Genomic DNA, 26,860 nt, shown 5'->3' on the forward strand with positions numbered 1-26,860 from the left:
TTGGTGGTGAGCATGGGTTTTCTTGGCCTGTTCTCGTCGTTCTTCTAACTTGATTATCTCCATTTGCCTTAGTTGTAAGGGAGAAGTAGGTACTTCATCAATGTGTTGTACTAAGGACAAAGAGGGAATGAGTAAGTGAGTAGGAAGAACTGCTTCTCTCCCGTAAACCAAATTAAAGGGAGAAGTCCCGATAGAGGCTTTCTTGGTAATTCTGTCTGCCCATAAGGCGTTTACCAGCGCTTTGTGCCAATTCTTTTGGTTTTGGTCAACTGTCTTTTTGATAATCCTGATTAGGTTCTTGTTTGTTGATTCAGCCAACCCATTACCTTGCGGATAGTAGTTGGCAGAATACTTCAGTTTGAACCCTCTTTTGAGCGGGAACTCAGTCATGGTATTTCCAGAAAAATATGAAACATTATCAAATATTAAGGCCGTCGGCAATCCAAACCTAGTAATAATAAAATGATCTATGAATTCAACAATGTTTTCAGAATTAGCTGTCTTGAGCGGAACTGCCTCTACCCATTTAGTAAAATAGTCGGTTGCAGTGAGGATATACCTATGCTGTTTAGAGGAGTGAGGAACGATCTCACCTATTATGTCTAGGCCCCATTGGCTGAACGGATGTTCGATGTTAACCGGCTGCAGTGGCATGGATGACTTCTTTTGTTTTCCTGCAGCGGTTTGGCAGACTTGGTATTTTCTCACGTGATTGTACGAGTCTTTGAACAGCTTGGGCCAGTAGTATCCTGCACGTAAGATCTTGTGTGCGGTGGCTTCTCCAGCATAGTGTCCACCTGCTGGTCCATCGTGGAGTTCCTGCAAAACCTTTTCGGCTTCAGTTTTCTCAAGACATCTAAGAAGCACAGAATCATAGTTTCTTTTAAATAAGACATCATTTACGAGCTGGTATTGTTTAGCTTTTAACCTTAGGGCTCTCTTTTTTATGTGATCCAGGTGAATTGGAGCATATCCGTTCTTTAGGAAATAAATGATGTTGGCATAAAATGATTCTGCGTCATTTAGGCTTACCTCATACGCGTGTACCTCTTGAGGTGACTCTTCGGGGATTTGCGATGCTCCAGCTAACATCTTGCAGAAGCCTTGGCCTCTTACGATGTGTGCCGGCTTGATTTCCAGGTCGTATTCTTGCAAGGCGGTGATCCAATTCGCTCTCTTTTCGCCCACGTCTTTCTGAATCAGGAGGTTTCTTACCGCCGGGAATGGTACTATGACCTTGGTATGAGCCTTTAGCAAGAAGGGTCTGAAATATTTGACTGCTTTAAAGACGGCATATGCCTGTTTTTCTACGTCCGAATATTTCAGCTCAGCACCTTGTAAGTTTGAGCTAAAGAATGCGATTGGGGCTTCTGCCTTTTCTTTGTTTGCCTGGGTCAAGATCGCAGCATAAGAATGCTCTGAGGCAAACGTGTATAAGACAAATGGTTCTGAAAAATTTGGGGTTGCTAGGGATGGAGCGTCGATGATGGCTTGTTTGATTAAGTTAAACGCTTCGTGCTCGTCTAGACCCCATTTAAAGTTTGAATTCTTTTTTATCATTTTTTGTAAAGGAGAAATAATACGTGAAAAATCTGGGACAAATCTTTTCACAAAATTGATCTGTCCTAGGAAAGATTGCATGGTCTTTTTGTTATGGGGCATGGATATCTCGGAAATTTCTTTGATTCTGGCAGATTCGATGTGGATGCCCGATTTGGACACTATGAATCCTAGCAATTTTCCTTCACTCAACGCGAAAAAAGATTTCTTCGGGTTAAGCGAGATTCCATACCTTAAACATCTTTGAAAGATTTGCTTCAAATCTCTGAGATGGTCGCTTCGTTTTTTGGAGTACACAGTTATATCATCCAGGTAAATCACCACTGATTTATTGATTAACCCTTTGAACGCAATATCCATAGCTCTTTGAAAAGTAGCGCCGGCGTTGATCAGATCGAACGGCATCTTTCGATACGCGTAGGTACCCCATTTAGTTCGGAAGGTGGTTTTTAGCTGATCGTCTGGGTGTACCAGCACTTGATTATATCCTGAGAATCCATCCAGGAAAGACATCAACTCTGAGCCTGCTACAGCCTGTAATATTTGCTCCATAGGTGGGAGGGGAAAATTGTCCTTCTGACAGGCTTTTTTGAGATTCCGGAAGTCAATGCAGATTCTAATATCTCCGTTTTTCTTCCTAACAGGTACCATATTGGATACCCATTTGGAATGTCTAACCGGGAAAATTATTCTGGCTCTCAACAACTTATTCAGCTCAGTTTTTATCTGATTTTCCAGGTTGGGGTGGATTTTTCTGAGCTTTTGTTGGACGGGTTTCTCGTTATCGATCATACGGAAAGTGTGCTGAATGATAGAAGTGTTATAAGTTTTCAGCTCATCGTAGTTCCAGGCAAAGACGTTTTTGTACTGTCGTAGAAGACGGATGTATGCTGATTTTTCTTCAGGAGCTAGGCCTTGGCCTAGATTGACGTTTTGGGGTTTCTCGTCGGTTCCTAAGTTCACTGACTCGTAGTTCAGAGTTGAACTGTAAAGTTTTGCATTAGCTGACTTTTTGAACCGACTTTTTAAGTCATACAAATCTTCTAATCTGACCACTGATTTGGGTATAGCGTTATCAGTGCCACTTTGTTGTATTTGGTGGTCATGACAGTCCTCGTCGATTATCTGGTTTGAGTAGGATCCTTCGGAGGTAAGGAAACTTACGATGTCTGGGTCGTCGTTGAATACTCTCCAGTTGGTGATGTTGTCAGGAATAGACGGTTTAAAAATTAATTCTATCGAAAACCTATCTGGACTAAAGTCTTCGGAGGGAATGAGTCTGGAGGCTACGTTTGCTAGCAGGTCTGCGCTTGCATTGTGAAGTCTTGGGATTGATGAAATATTAAATGCTGTAAAATGCGCAGTGAGATCTTGCACTAAAGATTGGTAGTGCTTTAAATGACTAGATAGGCAATGTATGGTGTTACGTACCTGTTTGACGACGATCTCGGAATCTCCAAAGACTTGAAGATATTTGACGTTGGAGCCGATTGCTTTGTATAGGCCTTGCACCAAGGCTTCGTATTCCGCTGTGTTGTTCGTGCAATCGAACTCCAGTCTGCATGTGAGCATGGTCTTATTTCCGTCTGGGCTAATCAAGACGCATCCTGCTCCCGCTCCCTCCTTGGACTTAGAGCCATCAAAATATAATTTCCAAAATAAAGAAGTATTTACAGGGTTATCTAAGAAACTAACACATTTTGAATCATCAGTCTGGGAAATGTTTTCTACTTGGGACACGACTGAATTTTCTAAATATGGTGATATGTGAGCATTGAAATTTCCAAGGAAAGAGTCTACCGAATAGTTGCCTATGATGCTGCTGTTGTATGCTATGGCTTCGTTCTCTCCCTCTAGGTCCGTCACTATGTACTTTTGGTGCAGTTCTCGTTCAACCTTTATTTGATTTGGCTTCCCGTTGAAGGGTAACCACATGTGCGACCAGTCAGTCGAAAAATATCCGTGGAGCTTCTCGGACCAATCCCTGCTAAGAATTAGACCATAAAATTCAGGGATGTCAGCAACTAGAATATCGATGACCTGGCACACCTTGGGGTTGGACGATAGTCTTATGTTCACTTGATTTAGTTCGCCTATCACTTCGACTTGTGATCGATCAAGTTGAACTATGCGTACTGTGGATTTTTGCGGTTGAACATTAAGTTTGGCACATATTGACTTGGGTAGAATATTGGTTGAAGCACCAGAATCAACCAAGCAGTTATGCACGTTTCTGTTAAAGATCTCGTAAGTGAGGAGGAAAGGGGGAGTGTGAGATCTAGACCTCCCTCCAATCAAGGCGATGTCATTTGGGTCGATTTTATTGATCGCGTTGATTGGGGGTCTTCCTACATTATGAGAAGCTATAGCTGTAGGTAGAGGCGCAGTAGGTACGGCGTGTAACTCTTTCATCATGATCTTTTGTTGGTGTTTCAATTTGCTCAGCTCGTACAGGGTGATATTAGCCCTAGTCTTCTTCATGTCGTCGATGATGTTATACTCCATTTCATCCGACACTATTAGTGTCTTTGATGGAGGCGATTGCTCTGATTGGACTGGGCTAAATGAGGTCGCTTTAGGGGTTGTCTTCTTTGTTGCGACCTTTTCTCTTGCTGGAGGGCTTGCGCCCTTCTGTTTTGGGGTAGTCTGGGGAGGATCAAGTTGATTTATGCTTCTTGTACTAACCGGAAGTGCTTCTTGATCTTCCTCTTGTGGGAGGATGAAATCCCACATTCCTTGCAGTTCCACCACTTCTTCATCGTCGGTATGCGTTTCAGCGGTGTTCTCTTCTTCTTCTTCTTCAGATTCCACGTTAGAGACCACGCTAGGTGGCTTCGTCTCCATAGGAGGATTTCTCTTAAAACTCCTAAAAGGCTTTCTTGGGGACGATTCTGCTACTTGTTTCCTGATATCAATCATCTCATTTGACATGGCCTTTAATACCTTTTGTAATCCTTCCATGTCGAAAGGATCCTTCGTTTGCTTCTTCTTGGTTTCTTCTTTGAAAGAGATTTTCTTAGATTTACGCTCTTCGATTGTAGATCTCTTTTCTAGGGCTACTACGCGTCTTTCGACTGCTAATGCCTCAGCCAAATTTTCGACTAAGGTTGTCTTGCTTGCCCTATCTACGAAGATGGCCAAGTTTGAAGGTAAGGCGGTGATGTACCATTCGCATCTTACTTCCTCGCTGGGTTGGGAAGCAGCGGGGATTTTATTGAGGATCTTGTTGAACCGTAAGTTAAAATCTTTAATGGGTTCCCGAGCCTCAGCTTTAAGATTGGACAGATCATTGATCAGTGTCGCTGTCGATCTATCATCGCCGAATTTAGTGAGAAATTGATTTTGAAAAATATCCCAGCTGGTGATAGATCCGGAGGGTAACGAGAAGTACCATGACCCGGCCGTCCCTTGCATCGTATAGGGGAAGAGTCGGACCACGGCGTCTTCGTTGGTAACTCCGTTGAGATTAACAGAAAGCATGAAATTATTGATATGTTCTTCAGCTAGCATTCCAGTTTCTGGATTGAACTTTGGTAACCACTTCTCAGGATGGGCAGGTATTGGACTCAGGGGTGGAGGCATTAGAACCGCCCCAGGGTTGTTCCATGGAGATTGTGCCATCGCTGAGTTGTTGGTTAGTAAAAGTGTAGAAGATGATCTTTGAGGTTGAGAAGATAGAGATGTTATGATTTTGACGATTGTGGAGGAAGAGTTGCGGAAGATGGATGAGTGATTTGAGGTGGAGATGTGGGTGGTCGACTTCGCGGAGAGAGAGTTGAAATGGATGAGGTGGATGAAAGAGTCTCTCTGTCAGACTCTTGAAATGTTTTCCTTGCTCTTTTCCTAGTGGGGAGAGGGATTTCAGTTGGCTGAATGCCAAACTTTTCACTCTTCAATCGGGTCAGGGGATGAGCAGGGTTGTATTGCGAAGTCAAGCTGCTTTTAGATTTATCAGATTTCTGGTTAAAAATAGAGAATCCCTGGAGTTTACGGATCAAGGTTTGAACTTCAGGGGGATCGACAATAAGTTGTTCTGATGTATCGGATGTATAGCAGCAGTGGATGTCCGAGCGACTTCCAGTTCTGAGTTTACTCGTATTGGGGAAGTCGGGGAAGTTGGTGAGGGTGATTTGCTCTTAGAATGATATTTGGGTTTTGAATTATGTGCCATTCATAGCTGTGGCCCTCCTTCTAGCGCCAGAAATGTTGAGGGCCCCGAGGTCGGGTCAACAACAAGGGGGATACCCACCCGGTCCGGAACCTGGTTGGCGGCTCCTTGCCCGTTTGGAGTAGCGGGTCCGACTGGGGGTAATGGGACCAGTTTCCCAATGTGATGGGTGTGTGTGTGTGCGTAGAGTCTGATGGTATTAATCTAAGGAAGGGGGGAAGGATTCTTCTAATCTAGTCTTAATTCTAACTGCTAAATTAACTCTATGCTAATGTAATCTAATGAAGAAAAATACATCTAATCTACGCTAACCCGGGGTGTTTTTCTTTTGTTATGCGATCTAGAAAGATTTCTAACAGCAGCCGGTAATAAAGATCATTCAACTGATATCAGAATATAAATCAATAAAGATAAACCATTCTGCATAAGAAGTTAGGCAGAGTAGTTGTGAACAGCATATCGCATAATCAGTTTTCTATATGTTAAACATAAATAAATGACCCCACCGTACAGAAGTGCCAAATGGTAATACAGACATTCATGCAATAACATACAAAGAACTCAGCCACATATCACTTTAGGAATACTAGCAGAATCTAGCCAAGAGATAAAAGTACCATTTATGACTAAGTTCACTAATAAACTTCAAGTAACAATGATTTATTTCTACTTGTTCTAACATCTGCTAAGAGTACAGAAGTGCAACATCAGTAACAGATATTAAAATGCAAACATAAATAAATCTCGATCCATCCATTCATCAAAAACCTCCTCTGAGGGTGCAGAAGTGCATGTTCTGAGGATAAGTTTTTTGACAGATTTCCGGACCCTTCTCCAAAAACCATGAGAAGGGTTAAATACTACTAACTAATCAATATTAATTACATGAAATTAGGGAATCGGCCTCAAATGACCGCCCTTTTACTAAAAGCAACTTTATTTCTAAACTTAAAATCTAATTTCTGACCGTTTCTGTATATTCTCTTTAGTGCTGTCAACAGTGTAATGCTTTCCTGGGAAGAGTCGGCTAGCCGCCTTCTTGTTTCGCTCGGGAGATAAAAGTGGAAATAGCAGGAGCTGGCACTTCCTTCCGGCAGACCAGAAGATATTTTCGAAAACCTTTCTCTAGCTGGGTGTATTCGCCGTGTGTATACTTAGCGTGTCCCAGTTTCTTCTCGAACTGATTTTGCTGTTGCCGTTTTCGGTTTCCGGTCGTGCGAATGACTGAGTGGGTTAAGAGTCGTGCTGCATGGGCAACTCCCTGTGTCGAGAATTTCTTCCGTTCTTTGTTCCAGGTTTCCCTGAAGCGTTCTCCTTCTCATGCGCTTCTTTCTCTGCTTCACTAAGTCTTAGCTTCAGGATCTTTTCTGAATACGCTGCTTTTGTGCGCCTTTGACTCTGAGTCCTGGATAGTCTAATTTCATCAGTGCCGGTTGGCTGATAGCCTGGAATCCGCGGTTCTGCTGCATGCGGCATCCATTTTGCGAAAGCATTCTCTCTTTGCTGATTGGCGCTTTCCTCTTTCCTTCAGATGTTTCCTGCATATAAACTTATATCAGTTGCGTGTCTTGCAGTTTACGCAAAGGAGAAGTGAAATGAAAAGACTTGACGTGAAAGCATTAATCTCTAATGAATGCATAATTCTGACATCCATCATCACTTGACTCTTCGATAAATGTAACGCAATCATTCCTAGATACTTAAGCATGCGGTCATTAAATTCTTTCAAGGCGCGCGCTTAATGCATGGGTCTATCGTGTGGTAAGTCTTTTCAGATCGCAGGTCGCAGATCGCAGATCGCCTCCATCGCAGATCGCAAATCGCAAATATCGCAAGTTCTCGTTTAATGGTTACGTCGTATAGCGTAATGCTTGCGATTTGCGATATCGCATATCGGCGATCGCATTGCTCGAAGGTTTTTCTCTTAAGGGGCGCGTGTGAGGTATGCGATGCGATGAACTTCGCATCGCAATTTCGCAGTATTTGTTTTTCGCGCTCGAGTTATGCTTTGGCCTTTCCTTGCGATGCGATTTGAGCCTTAGGGAGAGAAATACAAAAACTTTAGAAAAATATTTTTTTGGGATTTTCGTTCAGGGTCCCCTCTTCGCTTGACGTTATTGCTAATGTCAAATGAAGAAAGGGGGGTTGTTGGTGACCACAACAATGGCGATTCACTGTGAAGAACCAGTTATCTCTGCTTGTTCTATTGCATTTTCACTTCCAAAACAGAAAAGTTTTCTTATGCCTAAATTTTGTTATGGACAGATAGAGTATTACCTTTTATCCTGTCAATGATGCTTCGTCACAACTTCTTATTTGATTCTGATTGTTTGTTTCCCCTGGGTTATTTTTTGTATTCATACCTAGTCATTACTCAGTCTCCTCAAAGACAAAATAAGGTCTTCTCTGCGTACTGGCTTTGTAAAGTATGCTCATTTGTCGCAGGTAGAGCCTCTGCTGCCCGCAAGCGTCCATAGCCTCGACAGGGTTACCATGTTATCCAGCAATGATCCTTTTTCCTGCTTGAGGTTATTTACAACATTCCAGAGAAAAATCCTTTTGACACTTTTTCTTTCTTTTCGATTTTTTTATTCTCTAAAGAACAATGTCTTGGTTTGGTGGCCAAATTATGACACAGTCATTCACTTGATTTATACTTTTTGCTGAACAAGCTGGCTCGTGATGAGACCCCTTGTCTTTCGATTGCACAATCTTGAGTCGTTGCCCTGTTTTGGTAGACAGTAGTGGCAAAGTCAGCAAGTTATAATATCTGTGATCATGATAAGCCGGCTCGTGATGAGACCTCTTATTCTTTGAGATATAGTGTTTTCTTGGATTGTCTCTCTGGATGCTGCGATTTTCCTTAGCAGGGAGGAAGTCATTGTTTTTCCTTAAGAAAGCTCTGGACGACAATAATAGAGTTTTAAGAACAGCAGTTTTGCAGAGAATGCTTATTTTGCTATCGATGATACCTTTCATAGCATTGGCATAAAACAATTTTTTGCCAAAAGTTACTCTCATCCCAGGTTTCTTTGTGAAGTTTGAAACTAACATCATATTCAGGTTAAAGTTAACTCTATTTGTCAATAATAAAAGTCAGATTTTTCGAAAAGTTTTGCTATTTATACAAGTGAAATCAAAATCTGATACAGAAATGGTATGTTTCTTCATGAATACTATTTATGATCATTTACAACCAGCCCTATCTATGAAAAATGAAAACTAACATGAAAATTTAAAACTATCCTACAAAAACAGAAGGATGACCTTCTATGGGAAATACATTTTGAGGATTTGTCCGTTTACAGGCAGAGAATCTCTTCTGCCTGTCAAGTCCTGCAACACAAAAGTCGACGGGCCTATGACTTCTACGATTTGAAAAGGACCAAGCCATAGCTTCTGGAATTTCGTATGTTTGCCCTTTTCTTCGTGAGCCTTATCCCACTTCAAAACTAGATCACCCATCTGGAAGTTTTTTCTGGTCTTTATGTTCGAGTCAAAAGAGGATTTTATCAGCGCTTGGTGGTGAGCATGGGTTTTCTTGGCCTGTTCTCGTCGTTCTTCTAACTTGATTATCTCCATTTGCCTTAGTTGTAAGGGAGAAGTAGGTACTTCATCAATGTGTTGTACTAAGGACAAAGAGGGAATGAGTAAGTGAGTAGGAAGAACTGCTTCTCTCCCGTAAACCAAATTAAAGGGAGAAGTCCCGATAGAGGCTTTCTTGGTAATTCTGTCTGCCCATAAGGCGTTTACCAGCGCTTTGTGCCAATTCTTTTGGTTTTGGTCAACTGTCTTTTTGATAATCCTGATTAGGTTCTTGTTTGTTGATTCAGCCAACCCATTACCTTGCGGATAGTAGTTGGCAGAATACTTCAGTTTGAACCCTCTTTTGAGCGCGAACTCAGTCATGGTATTTCCAGAAAAATATGAAGCATTATCAAATATTAAGGCCGTCGGCAATCCAAACCTAGTAATGATAAACTGATCTATGAATTCAACAATGTTTTCAGAATTAGCTGTCTTGAGCGGAACTGCCTCTACCCATTTAGTAAAATAGTCGGTTGCAGTGAGGATATACCTATGCTGTTTAGAGGAGTGAGGAACGATCTCACCTATTATGTCCAGGCCCCATTGGCTGAACGGATGTTCGATGTTAACCGGCTGCAGTGGCATGGATGACTTCTTTTGTTTTCCTGCAGCAGTTTGGCAGACTTGGCATTTTCTCACGTGATTGTACGAGTCTTTGAACAGCGTGGGCCAGTAGTATCCTGCACGTAAGATCTTGTGTGCGGTGGCTTCTCCAGCATAGTGTCCACCTGCTGGTCCATCGTGGAGTTCCTGCAAAACCTTTTCGGCTTCAGTTTTCTCAAGACATCTAAGAAGCACAGAATCATAGTTTCTTTTAAATAAGACATCATTTACGAGCTGGTATTGTTTAGCTTTTAACCTCAGGGCTCTCTTTTTTATGTGATCCAGGTGAAATGGAGCATATCCGTTCTTTAGGAAATAAATGATGTTGGCATAAAATGATTCTGCGTCGTTTAGGCTTACCTCATACGCGTGTACCTCTTGAGGTGACTCTTCGGGGATTTGCGATGCTCCAGCTAACATCTTGCAGAAGCCTTGGCCTCTTACGATGTGTGCCGGCTTGATTTCCAGGTCGTATTCTTGCAAGGCGGTGATCCAATTCGCTCTCTTTTCGCCCACGTCTTTCTGAATCAGGAGGTTTCTTACCGCCGGGAATGGTACTATGACCTTGGTATGGGCCTTTAGCAAGAAGGGTCTGAAATATTTGACTGCTTTAAAGACGGCATATGCCTGTTTTTCTACGTCCGAATATTTCAGCTCAGCACCTTGTAAGTTTGAGCTAAAGAATGCGATTGGGGCTTCTGCCTTTTCTTTGTTTGCCTGGGTCAAGATCGCAGCATAAGAATGCTCTGAGGCAAACGTGTATAAGACAAATGGTTCTGAAAAATTTGGGGTTGCTAGGGATGGAGCGTCGATGATGGCTTGTTTGATTAAGTTAAACGCTTCGTGCTCGTCTAGACCCCATTTAAAGTTTGAATTCTTTTTTATCATTTTTTGTAAAGGAGAAATAATACGTGAAAAATCTGGGACAAATCTTTTCACAAAATTGATCTGTCCTAGGAAAGATTGCATGGTCTTTTTGTTATGGGGCATGGATATCTCGGAAATTTCTTTGATTCTGGCAGATTCGATGTGAATGCCCGATTTGGACACTATGAATCCTAGCAATTTTCCTTCACTCAACGCGAAAAAAGATTTCTTCGGGTTAAGCGAGATTCCATACCTTAAACATCTTTGAAAGATTTGCTTCAAATCTCTTAGATGGTCGCTTCGTTTTTTGGAGTACACAGTTATATCATCCAGGTAAATCACCACTGATTTATTGATTAACCCTTTGAACGCAATATCCATAGCTCTTTGAAAAGTAGCGCCGGCGTTGATCAGACCGAACGGCATCTTTCGATACGCGTAGGTACCCCATTTAGTTCGGAAGGTGGTTTTTAGCTGATCGTCTGGGTGTACCAGCACTTGATTATATCCTGAAAATCCATCCAGGAAAGACATCAATTCTGAGCCTGCTACAGCCTGTAATATTTGCTCCATAGGTGGGAGGGGAAAATTGTCCTTCTGACAGGCTTTGTTGAGATTCCGGAAGTCAATGCAGATTCTAATATCTCCGTTTTTCTTCCTAACAGGTACCATATTGGATACCCATTTGGAATGTCTAACCGGGAAAATTATTCTGGCTCTCAACAACTTATTCAGCTCAGTTTTTATCTGATTTTCCAGGTTGGGGTGGATTTTTCTGAGCTTTTGTTGGACGGGTTTCTCGTTATCGATCATAGGGATAGTGTGCTGAATGATAGAAGTGTTATAAGTTTTCAGCTCATCGTAGTTCCAGGCAAAGACGTTTTTGTACTGTCGTAGAAGACGGATGTATGCTGATTTTTCTTCAGGAGCTAGGCCTTGGCCTAGATTGACGTTTTGGGGTTTCTCGTCGGTTCCTAAGTTCACTGATTCGTAGTTCAGAGTTGAACTGTAAAGTTTGGCATTAGCTGACTTTTTGAACCGACTTTTTAAGTCATACAAATCTTCTAATTTGACCACTGATTTGGGTATAGCGTTATCAGTGCCACTTTGTTGTATTTGGTGGTCATGACAGTCCTCGTCGATTATCTGGTTTGAGTAGGATCCTTCGGAGGTAAGGAAACTTACGATGTCTGGGTCGTCGTTGAATACTCTCCAGTTGGTGATGTTGTCAGGAATAGACGGTTTAAAAATTAATTCTATCGAAAACCTATCTGGACTAAAGTCTTCGGAGGGAATGAGTCTGGAGGCTACGTTTGCTAGCAGGTCTGCGCTTGCATTGTGAAGTCTTGGGATTGATGAAATATTAAATGCTGTAAAATGCGCAGTGAGATCTTGCACTAAAGATTGGTAGTGCTTTAAATGACTAGACAGGCAGTGTATGGTGTTACGTACCTGTTTGACGACGATCTCGGAATCTCCAAAGACTTGAAGATATTTGACGTTGGAGCCGATTGCTTTGTATAGGCCTTGCACCAAGGCTTCGTATTCCGCTGTGTTGTTCGTGCAATCGAACTCCAGTCTGCATGTGAGCATGGTCTTATTTCCGTCTGGGCTAATCAAGACGCATCCTGCTCCCGCTCCATCCTTGGACTTAGAGCCATCAAAATATAATTTCCAAAATAAAGAAGTATTTACAGGGTTATCTAAGAAACTAACACATTTTGAATCATCAGTCTGGGAAAAGTTTTCTACTTGGGACACGACTGAATTTTCTAAATATGGTGATATGTGAGCATTGAAATTTCCAAGGAAAGAGTCTACCGAATAGTTGCCTATGATGCTGTTGTTGTATGCTATGGCTTCGTTCTCTCCCTCTAGGTCCGTCACTATGTACTTTTGGTGCAGTTCTCGTTCAACCTTTATTTGATTTGGCTTCCCGTTGAAGGGTAACCACATGTGCGACCAGTCAGTCGAAAAATATCCGTGGAGCTTCTCGGACCAATCCCTGCTAAGAATTAGACCATAAAATTCAGGGATGTCAGCAACTAGAATATCGATGACCTGGCACACCTTGGGGTTGGACGATAGTCTTATGTTCACTTGATTTAGTTCGCCTATCACTTCGACTTGTGATCGATCAAGTTGAACTATGCGTACTGCGGATTTTTGCGGTTGAACATTAAGTTTGGCACATATTGACTTGGGTAGAATATTGGTTGAAGCACCAGAATCAACCAAGCAGTTATGCACGTTTCTGTTAAAGATCTCGTAAGTGAGGAGGAAAGGGGGAGTGTGAGATCTAGACCTCCCTCCAATCAAGGCGATGTCATTTGGGTCGATTTTATTGATCGCGTTGATTGGGGGTCTTCCTACATTATGAGAAGCTATAGCTGTAGGTAGAGGCGCAGTAGGTACGGCGTGTAACTCTTTCATCATGATCTTCTGTTGGTGTTTCAATTTGCTCAGCTCGTACAGGGTGATATTAGCCCTAGTCTTCTTCATGTCGTCGATGATGTTATACTCCATTTCATCCGACACTATTAGTGTCTTTGATGGAGGCGATTGCTCTGATTGGACTGGGCTAAATGAGGTCGCTTTAGGGGTTGTCTTCTTTGTTGCGACCTTTTCTCTTGCTGGAGGGCTTGCGCCCTTCTGTTTTGGGGTAGTCTGGGGAGGATCAAGTTGATTTCTGCTTCTTGTACTAACCGGAAGTGCTTCTTGATCTTCCTCTTGTGGGAGGATGAAATCCCACATTCCTTGCAGTTCCACCACTTCTTCATCGTCGGTATGCGTTTCAGCGGTGTTCTCTTCTTCTTCTTCTTCAGATTCCACGTTAGAGACCACGCTAGGTGGCTTCGTCTCCATAGGAGGATTTCTCTTAAAACTCCTAAAAGGCTTTCTTGGGGACGATTCTGCTACTTGTTTCCTGATATCAATCATCTCATTTGACATGGCCTTTAATACCTTTTGTAATCCTTCCATGTCGAAAGGATCCTTCGTTTGCTTCTTCTTGGTTTCTTCTTTGAAAGAGATTTTCTTAGATTTACTCTCTTCGATTGTAGATCTCTTTTCTAGGGCTACTACGCGTCTTTCGACTGCTAATGCCTCAGCCAAATTTTCGACTAAGGTTGTCTTGCTTGCCCTATCTACGAAGATGGCCAAGTTTGAAGGTAAGGCGGTGATGTACCATTCGCATCTTACTTCCTCGCTGGGTTGGGAAGCAGCGGGGATTTTATTGAGGATCTTGTTGAACCGTAAGTTAAAATCTTTAATGGGTTCCCGAGCCTCAGCTTTAAGATTGGACAGATCATTGATCAGTGTCGCTGTCGATCTATCATCGCCGAATTTAGTGAGAAATTGATTTTGAAAAATATCCCAGCTGGTGATAGATCCGGAGGGTAACGAGAAGTACCATGACCCGGCCGTCCCTTGCATCGTATAGGGGAAGAGTCGGGCCACGGCGTCTTCGTTGGTAACTCCGTTGAGATTAACAGAAAGCATGAAATTATTGATATGTTCTTCAGCTAGCATTCCAGTTTCTGGATTGAACTTTGGTAACCACTTCTCAGGATGGGCAGGTATTGGACTCAGGGGTGGAGGCATTAGAACCGCCCCAGGGTTGTTCCATGGAGATTGTGCCATCGCTGAGTTGTTGGTTAGTAAAAGTGTAGAAGATGATCTTTGAGGTTGAGAAGATAGAGATGTTATGATTTTTGACGTTTGTGGAGGAAGAGTTGCGGAAGATGGATGAGTGATTTGAGGTGGAGATGTGGGTGGTCGACTTCGCGGAGAGGGAGTTGAAATGGATGAGGTGGATGAAAGAGTCTCTCTGTCAGACTCTTGAAATGTTTTCCTTGCTCTTTTCCTAGTGGGGAGAGGGATTTCAGTTGGCTGAATGCCAAACTTTTCACTCTTCAATCGGGTCAGGGGATGAGCAGGGTTGTATTGCGAAGTCAAGCTGCTTTTAGATTTATCAGATTTCTGGTTAAAAATAGAGAATCCCTAGAGTTTACGGATCAAGGTTTGAACTTCAGGGGGATCGACAATAAGTTGTTCTGATGTATCGGGATGTATAGCAGCGGTGGATGTCCGAGCGACTTCCAGTTCCGAGTTTAGTCGTATTGGGGAAGTCGGGGAAGTTGGTGAGGGTGATTTGCTCTTAGAATGATATTTGGGTTTTGAATTATGTGCCATTCATAGCTGTGGGCCTCCTTCTAGCGCCAGAAATGTTGAGGGCCCCGAGGTCGGGTCAACAACAAGGGGGATACCCACCCGGTCCGGAACCTGGTTGGCGGCTCCTTGCCCGTTTGGAGTAGCGGGTCCGACTGGGGGTAATGGGACCAGTTTCCCAATGTGATGGGTGTGTGTGTGTGTGTAGAGTCTGATGGTATTAATCTAAGGAAGGGGGGAAGGATTCTTCTAATCTAGTCTTAATTCTAACTGCTAAATTAACTCTATGCTAATGTAATCTAATGAAGAAAAATACATCTAATCTACACTAACCCGGGGTGTTTTTCTTTTGTTATGCGATCTAGAAAGATTTCTAACAGCAGCCGGTAATAAAGATCATTCAACTGATATCAGAATATAAATCAATAAAGATAAACCATTCTGCATAAGAAGTTAGGCAGAGTAGTTGTGAACAGCATATCGCATAATCAGTTTTCTATATGTTAAACATAAATAAATGACCCCACCGTACAGAAGTGCCAAATGGTAATACAGACATTCATGCAATAACATACAAAGAACTCAGCCACATATCACTTTAGGAATACTAGCAGAATCTAGCCAAGAGATAAAAGTACCATTTATGACTAAGTTCACTAATAAACTTCAAGTAACAATGATTTATTTCTACTTGTTCTAACATCTGCTAAGAGTACAAAAGTGCAACATCAGTAACAGATATTAAAATGCAAACATAAATAAATCTCGATCCATCCATTCATCAAAAACCTCCTCTGAGGGTGCAGAAGTGCATGTTCTGAGGATAAGTTTTTTGACAGATTTCCGGACCCTTCTCCAAAAACCATGAGAAGGGTTAAATACTACTAACTAATCAATATTAATTACATGAAATTAGGGAATCGGCCTCAAATGACCGTCCTTTTACTAAAAGCAACTTTATTTCTAAACTTAAAATCTAATTTCTGACCGTTTCTGTATATTCTCTTTAGTGCTGTCAACAGTGTAATGCTTTCCTGGGAAGAGTCGGCTAGCCGCCTTCTTGTTTCGCTCGGGAGATAAAAGTGGAAATAGCAGGAGCTGGCACTTCCTTCCGGCAGACCAGAAGATATTTTCGAAAACCTTTCTCTAGCTGGGTGTATTCGCCGTGTGTATACTTAGCGTGTCCCAGTTTCTTCTCGAACTGATTTTGCTGTTGCCGTTTTCGGTTTCCGGTCGTGCGAATGACTGAGTGGGTTAAGAGTCGTGCTACATGGGCAACTCCCTGTGTCGAGAATTTCTTCCGTTCTTTGTTCCAGGTTTCCCTGAAGCGTTCTCCTTCTCATGCGCTTCTTTCTCTGCTTCACTAAGTCTTAGCTTCAGGATCTTTTCTGAATACGCTGCTTTTGTGCGCCTTTGACTCTGAGTCCTGGATAGTCTAATTTCATCAGCGCCGGTTGGCTGATAGCCTGGAATCCGCGGTTCTGCTGCATGCGGCATCCATTTTGCGAAAGCATTCTCTCTTTGCTGATTGGCGCTTTCCTCTTTCCTTCAGATGTTTCCTGCATATAAACTTATATCAGTTGCGTGTCTTGCAGTTTACGCAAAGGAGAAGTGAAATGAAAAGACTTGACGTGAAAGCATTAATCTCTAATGAATGCATAATTCTGACATCCATCATCACTTGACTCTTCGATAAATGTAACGCAATCATTCCTAGATACTTAAGCATGCGGTCATTAAATTCTTTCAAGGCGCACGCTCAATGCATGGGTCTATCGTGTGGTAAGTCTTTTCAGATCGCAGGTCGCAGATCGCAGATCGCCTCCATCGCAGATCGCAAATCGCAAATATCGCAAGTTCTCGTTTAATGGTCACGTCCTATAACATAATGCTTGCGATTTGCGATATCACATATCGGCGATCGCATTGCTCGAAGGTTTTTCTCTTAAGGGGCGCGTGTGAGGTATGCGATGCGATGAACTTCGCATCGCAATTTCGCAGTATTTGTTTTTCGCGCTCGAGTTATGCTTTGGCCTTTTCCTTGCGATGCGATTTGAGCCTTAGGGAGAGAAATACAAAAACTTTAGAAAAATATTTTTTTGGGATTTTCGTTCAGGGTCCCCTCTTCGCTTGACATTATTGCTAATGTCAAATGAAGAAAGGGGGGTTGTTGGTGACCACAACAATGGCGATTCACTGTGAAGAACCAGTTATCTCTGCTTGTTCTATTGCATTTTCACTTCCAAAACAGAAAAAGTTTTCTTATGCCTAAATTTTGTTATGGACAGATAGAGTATTTACCTTTTATCCTGTCAATGATGCTTCGTCACAACTTCTTATTTGATTCTAATTGTTTGTTTCCCCTGGGTTATTTTTTGTATTCATACCTAGTCATTACTCAGTCTCCTCAAAGACAAAATAAGGTCTTCTCTGCGTACTGGCTTTGTAAAGTATGCTCATTTGTCGCAGGTAGAGCCTCTGCTACCCGCAAGCGTCCATAGCCTGGACAGGGTTACCATGTTATCCAACAATGATCCTTTTTCCTGCTTGAGGTTATTTCCAACATTCCAGAGAAAAATCCTTTTGACACTTTTTCTTTCTTTTCTGGTTTTTTATTCTCTAAAGAACAATGTCTTGGTTTGGTGGCCAAATTATGACACAGTCATTCACTTGATTTATACTTCTTGCTGAACAAGCTGGCTCGTGATGAGACCCCTTGTCTTTTGATTGCACAATCTTGAGTCGTTGCCCTGTTTTGGTAGACAGTAGTGGCAAAGTCAGCAAGTTATAATATCTGTGATCATGATAAGCCGGCTCGTGATGAGACCTCTTATTCTTTGAGATATAGTGTTTTCTTGGATTGTCTCTCTGGATGCTGCGATTTTCCTTAGCAGGGAGGAAGTCATTGTTTTTCCTTAAGAAAGCTCTGGACGACAATAATAGAGTTTTAAGAACAGCAGTTTTGCAGAGAATGTTTATTTTGCTATCGATGATACCTTTCATAGCATTGTCATAAAACAATTTTTTGCCAAAAGTTACTCTCATCCCAGGTTTCTTTGTGAAGTTTGAAACTAACATCATATTCAGGTTAAAGTTAACTCTATTTGTCAATAATAAAAGTCAGATTTTTCGAAAAGTTTTGCTATTTATACAAGTGAAATCAAAATCTGATACAGAAATGGTATGTTTCTTCATGAATACTATTTATGATCATTTACAACCAGCCCTATCTATGAAAAATGAAAACTAACATGAAAATTTAAAACTATCCTACAAAAACAGAAGGATGACCTTCTATGGGAAATACATTTTGAGGATTTGTCCGTTTACAGGCAGAGAATCTCTTCTGCCTGTCAAGTCCTGCAACAAAAAAGTCGATGGGCCTATGACTTCTACGATTTGAAAAGGACCAAGCCATAGCTTCTGGAATTTCGTATGTTTGCCCTTTTCTTCGTGAGCCTTATCCCACTTTAAAACTAGATCACCCATCTGGAAGTTTTTTCTGGTCTTTATGTTCGAGTCAAAAGAGGATTTTATCAACGCTTGGTGGTGAGCATGGGTTTTCTTGGCCTGTTCTCGTCGTTCTTCTAACTTGATTATCTCCATTTGCCTTAGTTGTAAGGGAGAAGTAGGTACTTCATCAATGTGTTGTACTAAGGACAAAGAGGGAATGAGTAAGTGAGTAGGAAGAACTGCTTCTCTCCCGTAAACCAAATTAAAGGGAGAAGTCCCGATAGAGGCTTTCTTGGTAATTCTGTCTGCCCATAAGGTGTTTACCAGCGCTTTGTGCCAATTCTTTTGGTTTTGGTCAACTGTCTTTTTGATAATCCTGATTAGGTTCTTGTTTGTTGATTCAGCCAACCCATTACCTTGCAGATAGTAGTTGGCAGAATACTTCAGTTTGAACCCTCTTTTGAGCGCGAACTCAGTCATGGTATTTCCAGAAAAATATGAAGCATTATCAAATATTAAGGCCGTCGGCAATCCAAACCTAGTAATGATAAACTGATCTATGAATTCAACAATGTTTTCAGAATTAGCTGTCTTGAGCGGAACTGCCTCTACCCATTTAGTAAAATAGTCGGTTGCAGTGAGGATATACCTATGCTGTTTAGAGGAGTGAGGAACGATCTCACCTATTATGTCTAGGCCCCATTGGCTGAACGGTTGTTCGATGTTAACCGGCTGCAGTGGCATGGATGACTTCTTTTGTTTTCCTGCAGCGGTTTGGCAGACTTGGCATTTTCTCACGTGATTGTACGAGTCTTTGAACAGCTTGGGCCAGTAGTATCCTGCACGTAAGATCTTGTGTGCGGTGGCTTCTCCAGCATAGTGTCCACTTGCTGGTCCATCGTGGAGTTCCTGCAAAACCTTTTCGGCTTCAGTTTTCTCAAGACATCTAAGAAGCACAGAATCATAGTTTCTTTTAAATAAGACATCATTTACGAGCTGGTATTGTTTAGCTTTTAACCTTAGGGCTCTCTTTTTTATGTGATCCAGGTGAAATGGAGCATATCTGTTCTTTAGGAAATAAATGATGTTGGCATAAAATGATTCTGCGTCGTTTAGGCTTACCTCATACGCGTGTACCTCTTGAGGTGACTCTTCGGGGATTTGCGATGCTCCAGCTAACATCTTGCAGAAGCCTTGGCCTCTTACGATGTGTGCCGGCTTGATTTCCAGGTCGTATTCTTGCAAGGCGGTGATCCAATTCGCTCTCTTTTCGCCCACGTCTTTCTGAATCAGGAGGTTTCTTACTGCCGGGAATGGTACTATGACCTTGGTATGAGCCTTTAGCAAGAAGGGTCTGAAATATTTGACTGCTTTAAAGACGGCATATGCCTGTTTTTCTACGTCCGAATATTTCAGCTCAGCACCTTGTAAGTTTGAGCTAAAGAATGCGATTGGGGCTTCTGCCTTTTCTTTGTTTGCCTGGGTCAAGATCGCAGCATAAGAATGCTCTGAGGCAAACATGTATAAGACAAATGGTTCTGAAAAATTTGGGGTTGCTAGGGATGGAGCGTCGATGATGGCTTGTTTGATTAAGTTAAACGCTTCGTGCTCGTCTAGACCCCATTTAAAGTTTGAATTCTTTTTTATCATTTTTTGTAAAGGAGAAATAATACGTGAAAAATCTGGGACAAATCTTTTCACAAAATTGATCTGTCCTAGGAAAGATTGCATGGTCTTTTTGTTATGGGGCATGGATATCTCAGAAATTTCTTTGATTCTGGCAGATTCGATGTGGATGCCCGATTTGGACACTATGAATCCTAGCAATTTTCCTTCACTCAACGCGAAAAAAGATTTCTTCGGGTTAAGCGAGATTCCATACCTTAAACATCTTTGAAAGATTTGCTTCAAATCTCTGAGATGGTCGCTTCGTTTTTTGGAGTACACAGTTATATCATCCAGGTAAATCACCACTGATTTATTGATTAACCCTTTGAATGCAATATCCATAGCTCTTTGAAAAGTAGCGCCGGCATTGATCAGACCGAACGGCATCTTTCGATACGCGTAGGTACCCCATTTAGTTCGGAAGGTGGTTTTTAGCTGATCGTCTGGGTGTACCAGCACTTGATTATATCCTGAGAATCCATCCAGGAAAGACATCAACTCTGAGCCTGCTACAGCCTGTAATATTTGCTCCATAGGTGGGAGGGGAAAATTGTCCTTCTGACAGGCTTTGTTGAGATTCCGGAAGTCAATGCAGATTCTAATATCTCCGTTTTTCTTCCTAACAGGTACCATATTGGATACCCATTTGGAATGTCTAACCGGGAAAATTATTCTGGCTCTCAACAACTTATTTAGCTCAGTTTTTATCTGATTTTCCAGGTTGGGGTGGATTTTTCTGAGCTTTTGTTGGACGGGTTTCTCGTTATCGATCATAGGGATAGTGTGCTGAATGATAGAAGTGTTATAAGTTTTCAGCTCATCGTAGTTCCAGGCAAAGACGTTTTTGTACTGTCGTAGAAGACGGATGTATGCTGATTTTTCTTCAGGAGCTAGGCCTTGGCCTAGATTGACGTTTTGGGGTTTCTCGTCGGTTCCTAAGTTCACTGACTCGTAGTTCAGAGTTGAACTGTAAAATTTGGCATTAGCTGACTTTTTGAACCGACTTTTTAAGTCATACAAATCTTCTAATTTGACCATTGATTTGGGTATAGCGTTATCAGTGCCACTTTGTTGTATTTGGTGGTCATGACAGTCCTCGTCGATTATCTGGTTTGAGTAGGATCCTTCGGAGGTAAGGAAACTTACGATGTCTGGGTCGTCGTTGAATACTCTCCAGTTGGTGATGTTGTCAGGAATAGACGGTTTAAAAATTAATTCTATCGAAAACCTATCTGGACTAAAGTCTTCGGAGGGAATGAGTCTGGAGGCTACGTTTGCTAGCAGGTCTGCGCTTGCATTGTGAAGTCTTGGGATTGATGAAATATTAAATGCTGTAAAATGCGCAGTGAGATCTTGCACTAAAGATTGGTAGTGCTTTAAATGACTAGATAGGCAGTGTATGGTGTTACGTACCTATTTGACGACGATCTCGGAATCTCCAAAGACTTGAAGATATTTGACGTTGGAGCCGATTGCTTTGTATAGGCCTTGCACCAAGGCTTCGTATTCCGCTGTGTTGTTCATGCAATCGAACTCCAGTCTGCATGTGAGCATGGTCTTATTTCCGTCTGGGCTAATCAAGACGCATCCTGCTCCCGCTCCCTCCTTGGACTTAGAGCCATCAAAATATAATTTCCAAAATAAAGAAGTATTTACAGGGTTATCTAAGAAACTAACACATTTTGAATCATCAGTCTGGGAAAAGTTTTCTACTTGGGACACGACTGAATTTTCTAAATATGGTGATATGTGAGCATTGAAATTTCCAAGGAAAGAGTCTACCGAATAGTTGCCTATGATGCTGCTGTTGTATGCTATGGCTTCGTTCTCTCCCTCTAGGTCCGTCACTATGTACTTTTGGTGCAGTTCTCGTTCAACCTTTATTTGATTTGGCTTCCCGTTGAAGGGTAACCACATGTGCGACCAGTCAGTCGAAAAATATCCGTGGAGCTTCTCGGACCAATCCCTGCTAAGAATTAGACCATAAAATTCAGGGATGTCAGCAACTAGAATATCGATGACCTAGCACACCTTGGGGTTGGACGATGGCCTTATGTTCACTTGATTTAGTTCGCCTATCACTTCGACTTGTGATCGATCAAGTTGAACTATGCGTACTGCGGATTTTTGCGGTTGAACATTAAGTTTGGCACATATTGACTTGGGTAGAATATTGGTTGAAGCACCAGAATCAACCAAGCAGTTATGCACGTTTCTGTTAAAGATCTCGTAAGTGAGGAGGAAAGGGGGAGTGTGAGATCTAGACCTCCCTCCAATCAAGGCGATGTCATTTGGGTCGATTTTATTGATCGCGTTGATTGGGGGTCTTCCTACATTATGAGAAGCTATAGCTGTAGGTAGAGGCGCAGTAGGTACGGCGTGTAACTCTTTCATCATGATCTTCTGTTGGTGTTTCAATTTGCTCAGCTCGTACAGTGTGATATTACCCCTAGTCTTCTTCATGTCGTCGATGATGTTATACTCCATTTCATCCGACACTATTAGTGTCTTTGATGGAGGCGATTGCTCTGATTGGACTGGGCTAAATGAGGTCGCTTTAGGGGTTGTCTTCTTTGTTGCGACCTTTTCGCTTGCTGGAGGGCTTGCGCCCTTCTGTTTTGGGGTAGTCTGGGGAGGATCAAGTTGATTTCTGCTTCTTGTACTAACCGAAAGTGCTTCTTGATCTTCCTCTTGTGGGAGGATGAAATCCCACATTCCTTTCAGTTCCACCACTTCTTCATCGTCGGTATGCGTTTTAGCGGTGTTCTCTTCTTCTTCTTCTTCAGATTCCACGTTAGAGACCACGCTAGGTGGCTTCGTCTCCATAGGAGGATTTCTCTTAAAACTCCTAAAAGGCTTTCTTGGGGACGATTCTGCTACTTGTTTCCTGATATCAATCATCTCATTTGACATGGCCTTTAATACCTTTTGTAATCCTTCCATGTCGAAAGGATCCTTCGTTTGCTTCTTCTTGGTTTCTTCTTTGAAAGAGATTTTCTTAGATTTACGCTCTTCGATTGTAGATCTCTTTTCTAGGGCTACTACGCGTCTTTCGACTGCTAATACCTCAGCCAAATTTTCAACTAAGGTTGTCTTGCTTGCCCTATCTACGAAGATGGCCAAGTTTGAAGGTAAGGCGGTGATGTAGCATTCACATCTTACTTCCTCGCTGGGTTGGGAAGCAGCGGGGATTTTATTGAGGATCTTGTTGAACCGTAAGTTAAAATATTTAATGGGTTCCCGAGCCTCAGCTTTAAGATTGGACAGATCATTGATCAATTTCGCTGTCGATCTATCATCGCCGAATTTAGTGAGAAATTGATTTTGAAAAATATCCCAGCTGGTGATAGATCCGAAGGGTAACGAGAAGTACCATGACCCGGCCGTCCCTTGCATCGTATAGGGGAAGAGTCGGACCACGGCGTCTTCGTTGGTAACTCCGTTGAGATTAACAGAAAGCATGAAATTATTGATATGTTCTTCAGCTAGCATTCCAGTTTCTGGATTGAACTTTGGTAACCACTTCTCAGGATGGGCAGGTATTGGACTCAGGGGTGGAGGCATTAGAACCGCCCCAGGGTTGTTCCATGGAGATTGTGCCATCGCTGAGTTGCTGGTTAGTAAAAGTGTAGAAGATGATCTTTGAGGTTGAGAAGATAGAGATGTTATGATTTTTGACGTTTGTGGAGGAAGAGTTGCGGAAGATGGATGAGTGATTTGAGGTGGAGATGTTGGTGGTCGACTTCGCGGAGAGGGAGTTGAAATGGATGAGGTGGATGAAAGAGTCTCTCTGTCAGACTCTTGAAATTTTTTCCTTGCTCTTTTCCTAGTGGGGAGAGGGATTTCAGTTGGCTGAATGCCAAACTTTTCACTCTTCAATCGGGTCAGGGGATGAGCAGGGTTGTATTGCGAAGTCAAGCTGCTTTTAGATTTATCAGATTTCTGGTTAAAAATAGAGAATCCCTGGAGCTTACGGATCAAGGTTTGAACTTCAGGGGGATCGACAATAAGTTGTTCTGATGTATCGGGATGTATAGCAGCGGTGGATGTCCGAGCGACTTCCAGTTCCGAGTTTAGTCGTATTGGGGAAGTCGGGGAAGTTGGTGACGGTGATTTGCTCTTAGAATGATATTTGGGTTTTGAATTATGTGCCATTCATAGCTGTGGCCCTCCTTCTAGCGCCAGAAATGTTGAGGGCCCCGAGGTCGGGTCAACAACAAGGGGGATACCCACCCGGTCCGGAACCTGGTTGGCGGCTCCTTGCCCGTTTGGAGTAGCGGGTCCGACTGGGGGTAATGGGACCAGTTTCCCAATGTGATGGGTGTGTGTGTGTGCGTAGAGTCTGATGGTATTAATCTAAGGAAGGGGGGAAGGATTCTTCTAATCTAGTCTTAATTCTAACTGCTAAATTAACTCTATGCTAATGTAATCTAATGAAGAAAAATACATCTAATCTACGCTAACCCGGGGTGTTTTTCTTTTGTTATGCGATCTAGAAAGATTTCTAACAGCAGCCGGTAATAAAGATCATTCAACTGATATCAGAATATAAATCAATAAAGATAAACCATTCTGCATAAGAAGTTAGGCAGAGTAGTTGTGAACAGCATATCGCATAATCAGTTTTCTATATGTTAAACATAAATAAATGACCCCACCGTACAGAAGTGCCAAATGGTAATACAGACATTCATGTAATAACATACAAAGAACTCAGCCACATATCACTTTAGGAATACTAGCAGAATCTAGCCAAGAGATAAAAGTACCATTTATGACTAAGTTCACTAATAAACTTCAAGTAACAATGATTTATTTCTACTTGTTCTAACATCTGCTAAGAGTACAAAAGTGCAACATCAGTAACAGATATTAAAATGCAAACATAAATAAATCTCGATCCATCCATTCATCAAAAACCTCCTCTGAGGGTGCAGAAGTGCATGTTCTGAGGATAAGTTTTTTGACAGATTTCCGGACCCTTCTCCAAAAACCATGAGAAGGGTTAAATACTACTAACTAATCAATATTAATTACATGAAATTAGGGAATCAGCCTCAAATGACCGTCCTTTTACTAAAAGCAACTTTATTTCTAAACTTAAAATCTAATTTCTGACCGTTTCTGTATATTCTCTTTAGTGCTGTCAACAGTGTAATGCTTTCCTGGGAAGAGTCGGCTAGCCGCCTTCTTGTTTCGCTCGGGAGATAAAAGTGGAAATAGCAGGAGCTGGCACTTCCTTCCGGCAGACCAGAAGATATTTTCGAAAACCTTTCTCTAGCTGGGTGTATTCGCCGTGTGTATACTTAGTGTGTCCCAGTTTCTTCTTGAACTGATTTTGCTGTTGCCGTTTTCGGTTTCTGGTCGTGCGAATGACTGAGTGGGTTAAGAGTCGTGCTGCATGGGCAACTCCCTGTGTCGAGAATTTCTTCCGTTCTTTGTTCCAGGTTTCCCTGAAGCGTTCTCCTTCTCATGCGCTTCTTTCTCTACTTCACTAAGTCTTAGCTTCAGGATCTTTTCTGAATACGCTGCTTTTGTGCGCCTTTGACTCTGAGTCCTGGATAGTCTAATTTCATCAGCGCGGGTTGGCTGATAGCCTGGAATCCGCGGTTCTGCTGCATGCGGCATCCATTTTGCGAAAGCATTCTCTCTTTGCTGATTGGCGCTTTCCTCTTTCCTTCAGATGTTTCCTGCATATAAACTTATATCAGTTGCGTGTCTTGCAGTTTATGCAAAGGAGAAGTGAAATGAAAAGACTTGACGTGAAAGCATTAATCTCTAATGAATGCATAATTCTGACATCCATCATCACTTGACTCTTCGATAAATGTAACGCAATCATTCCTAGATACTTAAGCATGCAGTCATTAAATTCTTTCAAGGCGCACGCTCAATGCATGGGTCTATCGTGTGGTAAGTCTTTTCAGATCGCAGGTCGCAGATCGCAGATCGCCTCCATCGCAGATCGCAAATCGCAAATATCGCAAGTTCTCGTTTAATGGTCATGTCGTATAACGTAATTCTTGCGATTTGCGATATCGCATATCGGCGATCGCATTGCTCGAAGGTTTTTCTCTTAAGGGGCGCGTGTGAGGTATGCGATGCGATGAACTTCGCATCGCAATTTCGCAGTATTTGTTTTTCGCGCTCGAGTTATGCTTTGGCCTTTTCCTTGCGATGCGATTTGAGCCTTAGGGAGAGAAATACAAAAACTTTAGAAAAATATTTTTTTGGGATTTTCGTTCAGGGTCCCCTCTTCGCTTCACATTATTGCTAATGTCAAATGAAGAAAGGGGGGTTGTTGGTGACCACAACAGGTCACAAACTTAATTCTCACAAAGCTACCACACTTACCTGTACATACTAACGTAGTCAAGGAATTACTTTACTATCCACTGGTGTGACTCCTACTCGAAATGGTCTGAGGTCTAGTTGGGACTTCTTATCGGGGAGATCCCCTAACATGTTTGTGGGTCTAGCACCGTCAACATTTTTGGCACTAGAAGGAGGGCCAGATGAGAAGCTGAGCCCTCAAAGTCAATTTTGAATATCTACACACCATCCATGACATATATTACAATCTCAACTCTGGCATGTTTTTCTCATGCACATGACTTCGAAGTGTCAGAGGATGTCATAGATGACTTGTCATGTGTCAAGTATGATGGTGAGCATGGACAAGCCTTGTTAAGACACAGAGTTTCATTCTTAGGCTTCCATGAAAGGAATGAAGTCCCTTCACACAACATTGCCTCTGGGCTATTCACTTACACGTTCGACGAG

This window comes from Pinus tabuliformis, chromosome 3_2 (genome assembly GCF_031772625.1).
Source record: "Pinus tabuliformis cultivar Carrire ecotype Pingquan chromosome 3_2, CPIR1, whole genome shotgun sequence".
Lineage (NCBI taxonomy): Eukaryota > Viridiplantae > Streptophyta > Pinopsida > Pinales > Pinaceae > Pinus > Pinus tabuliformis.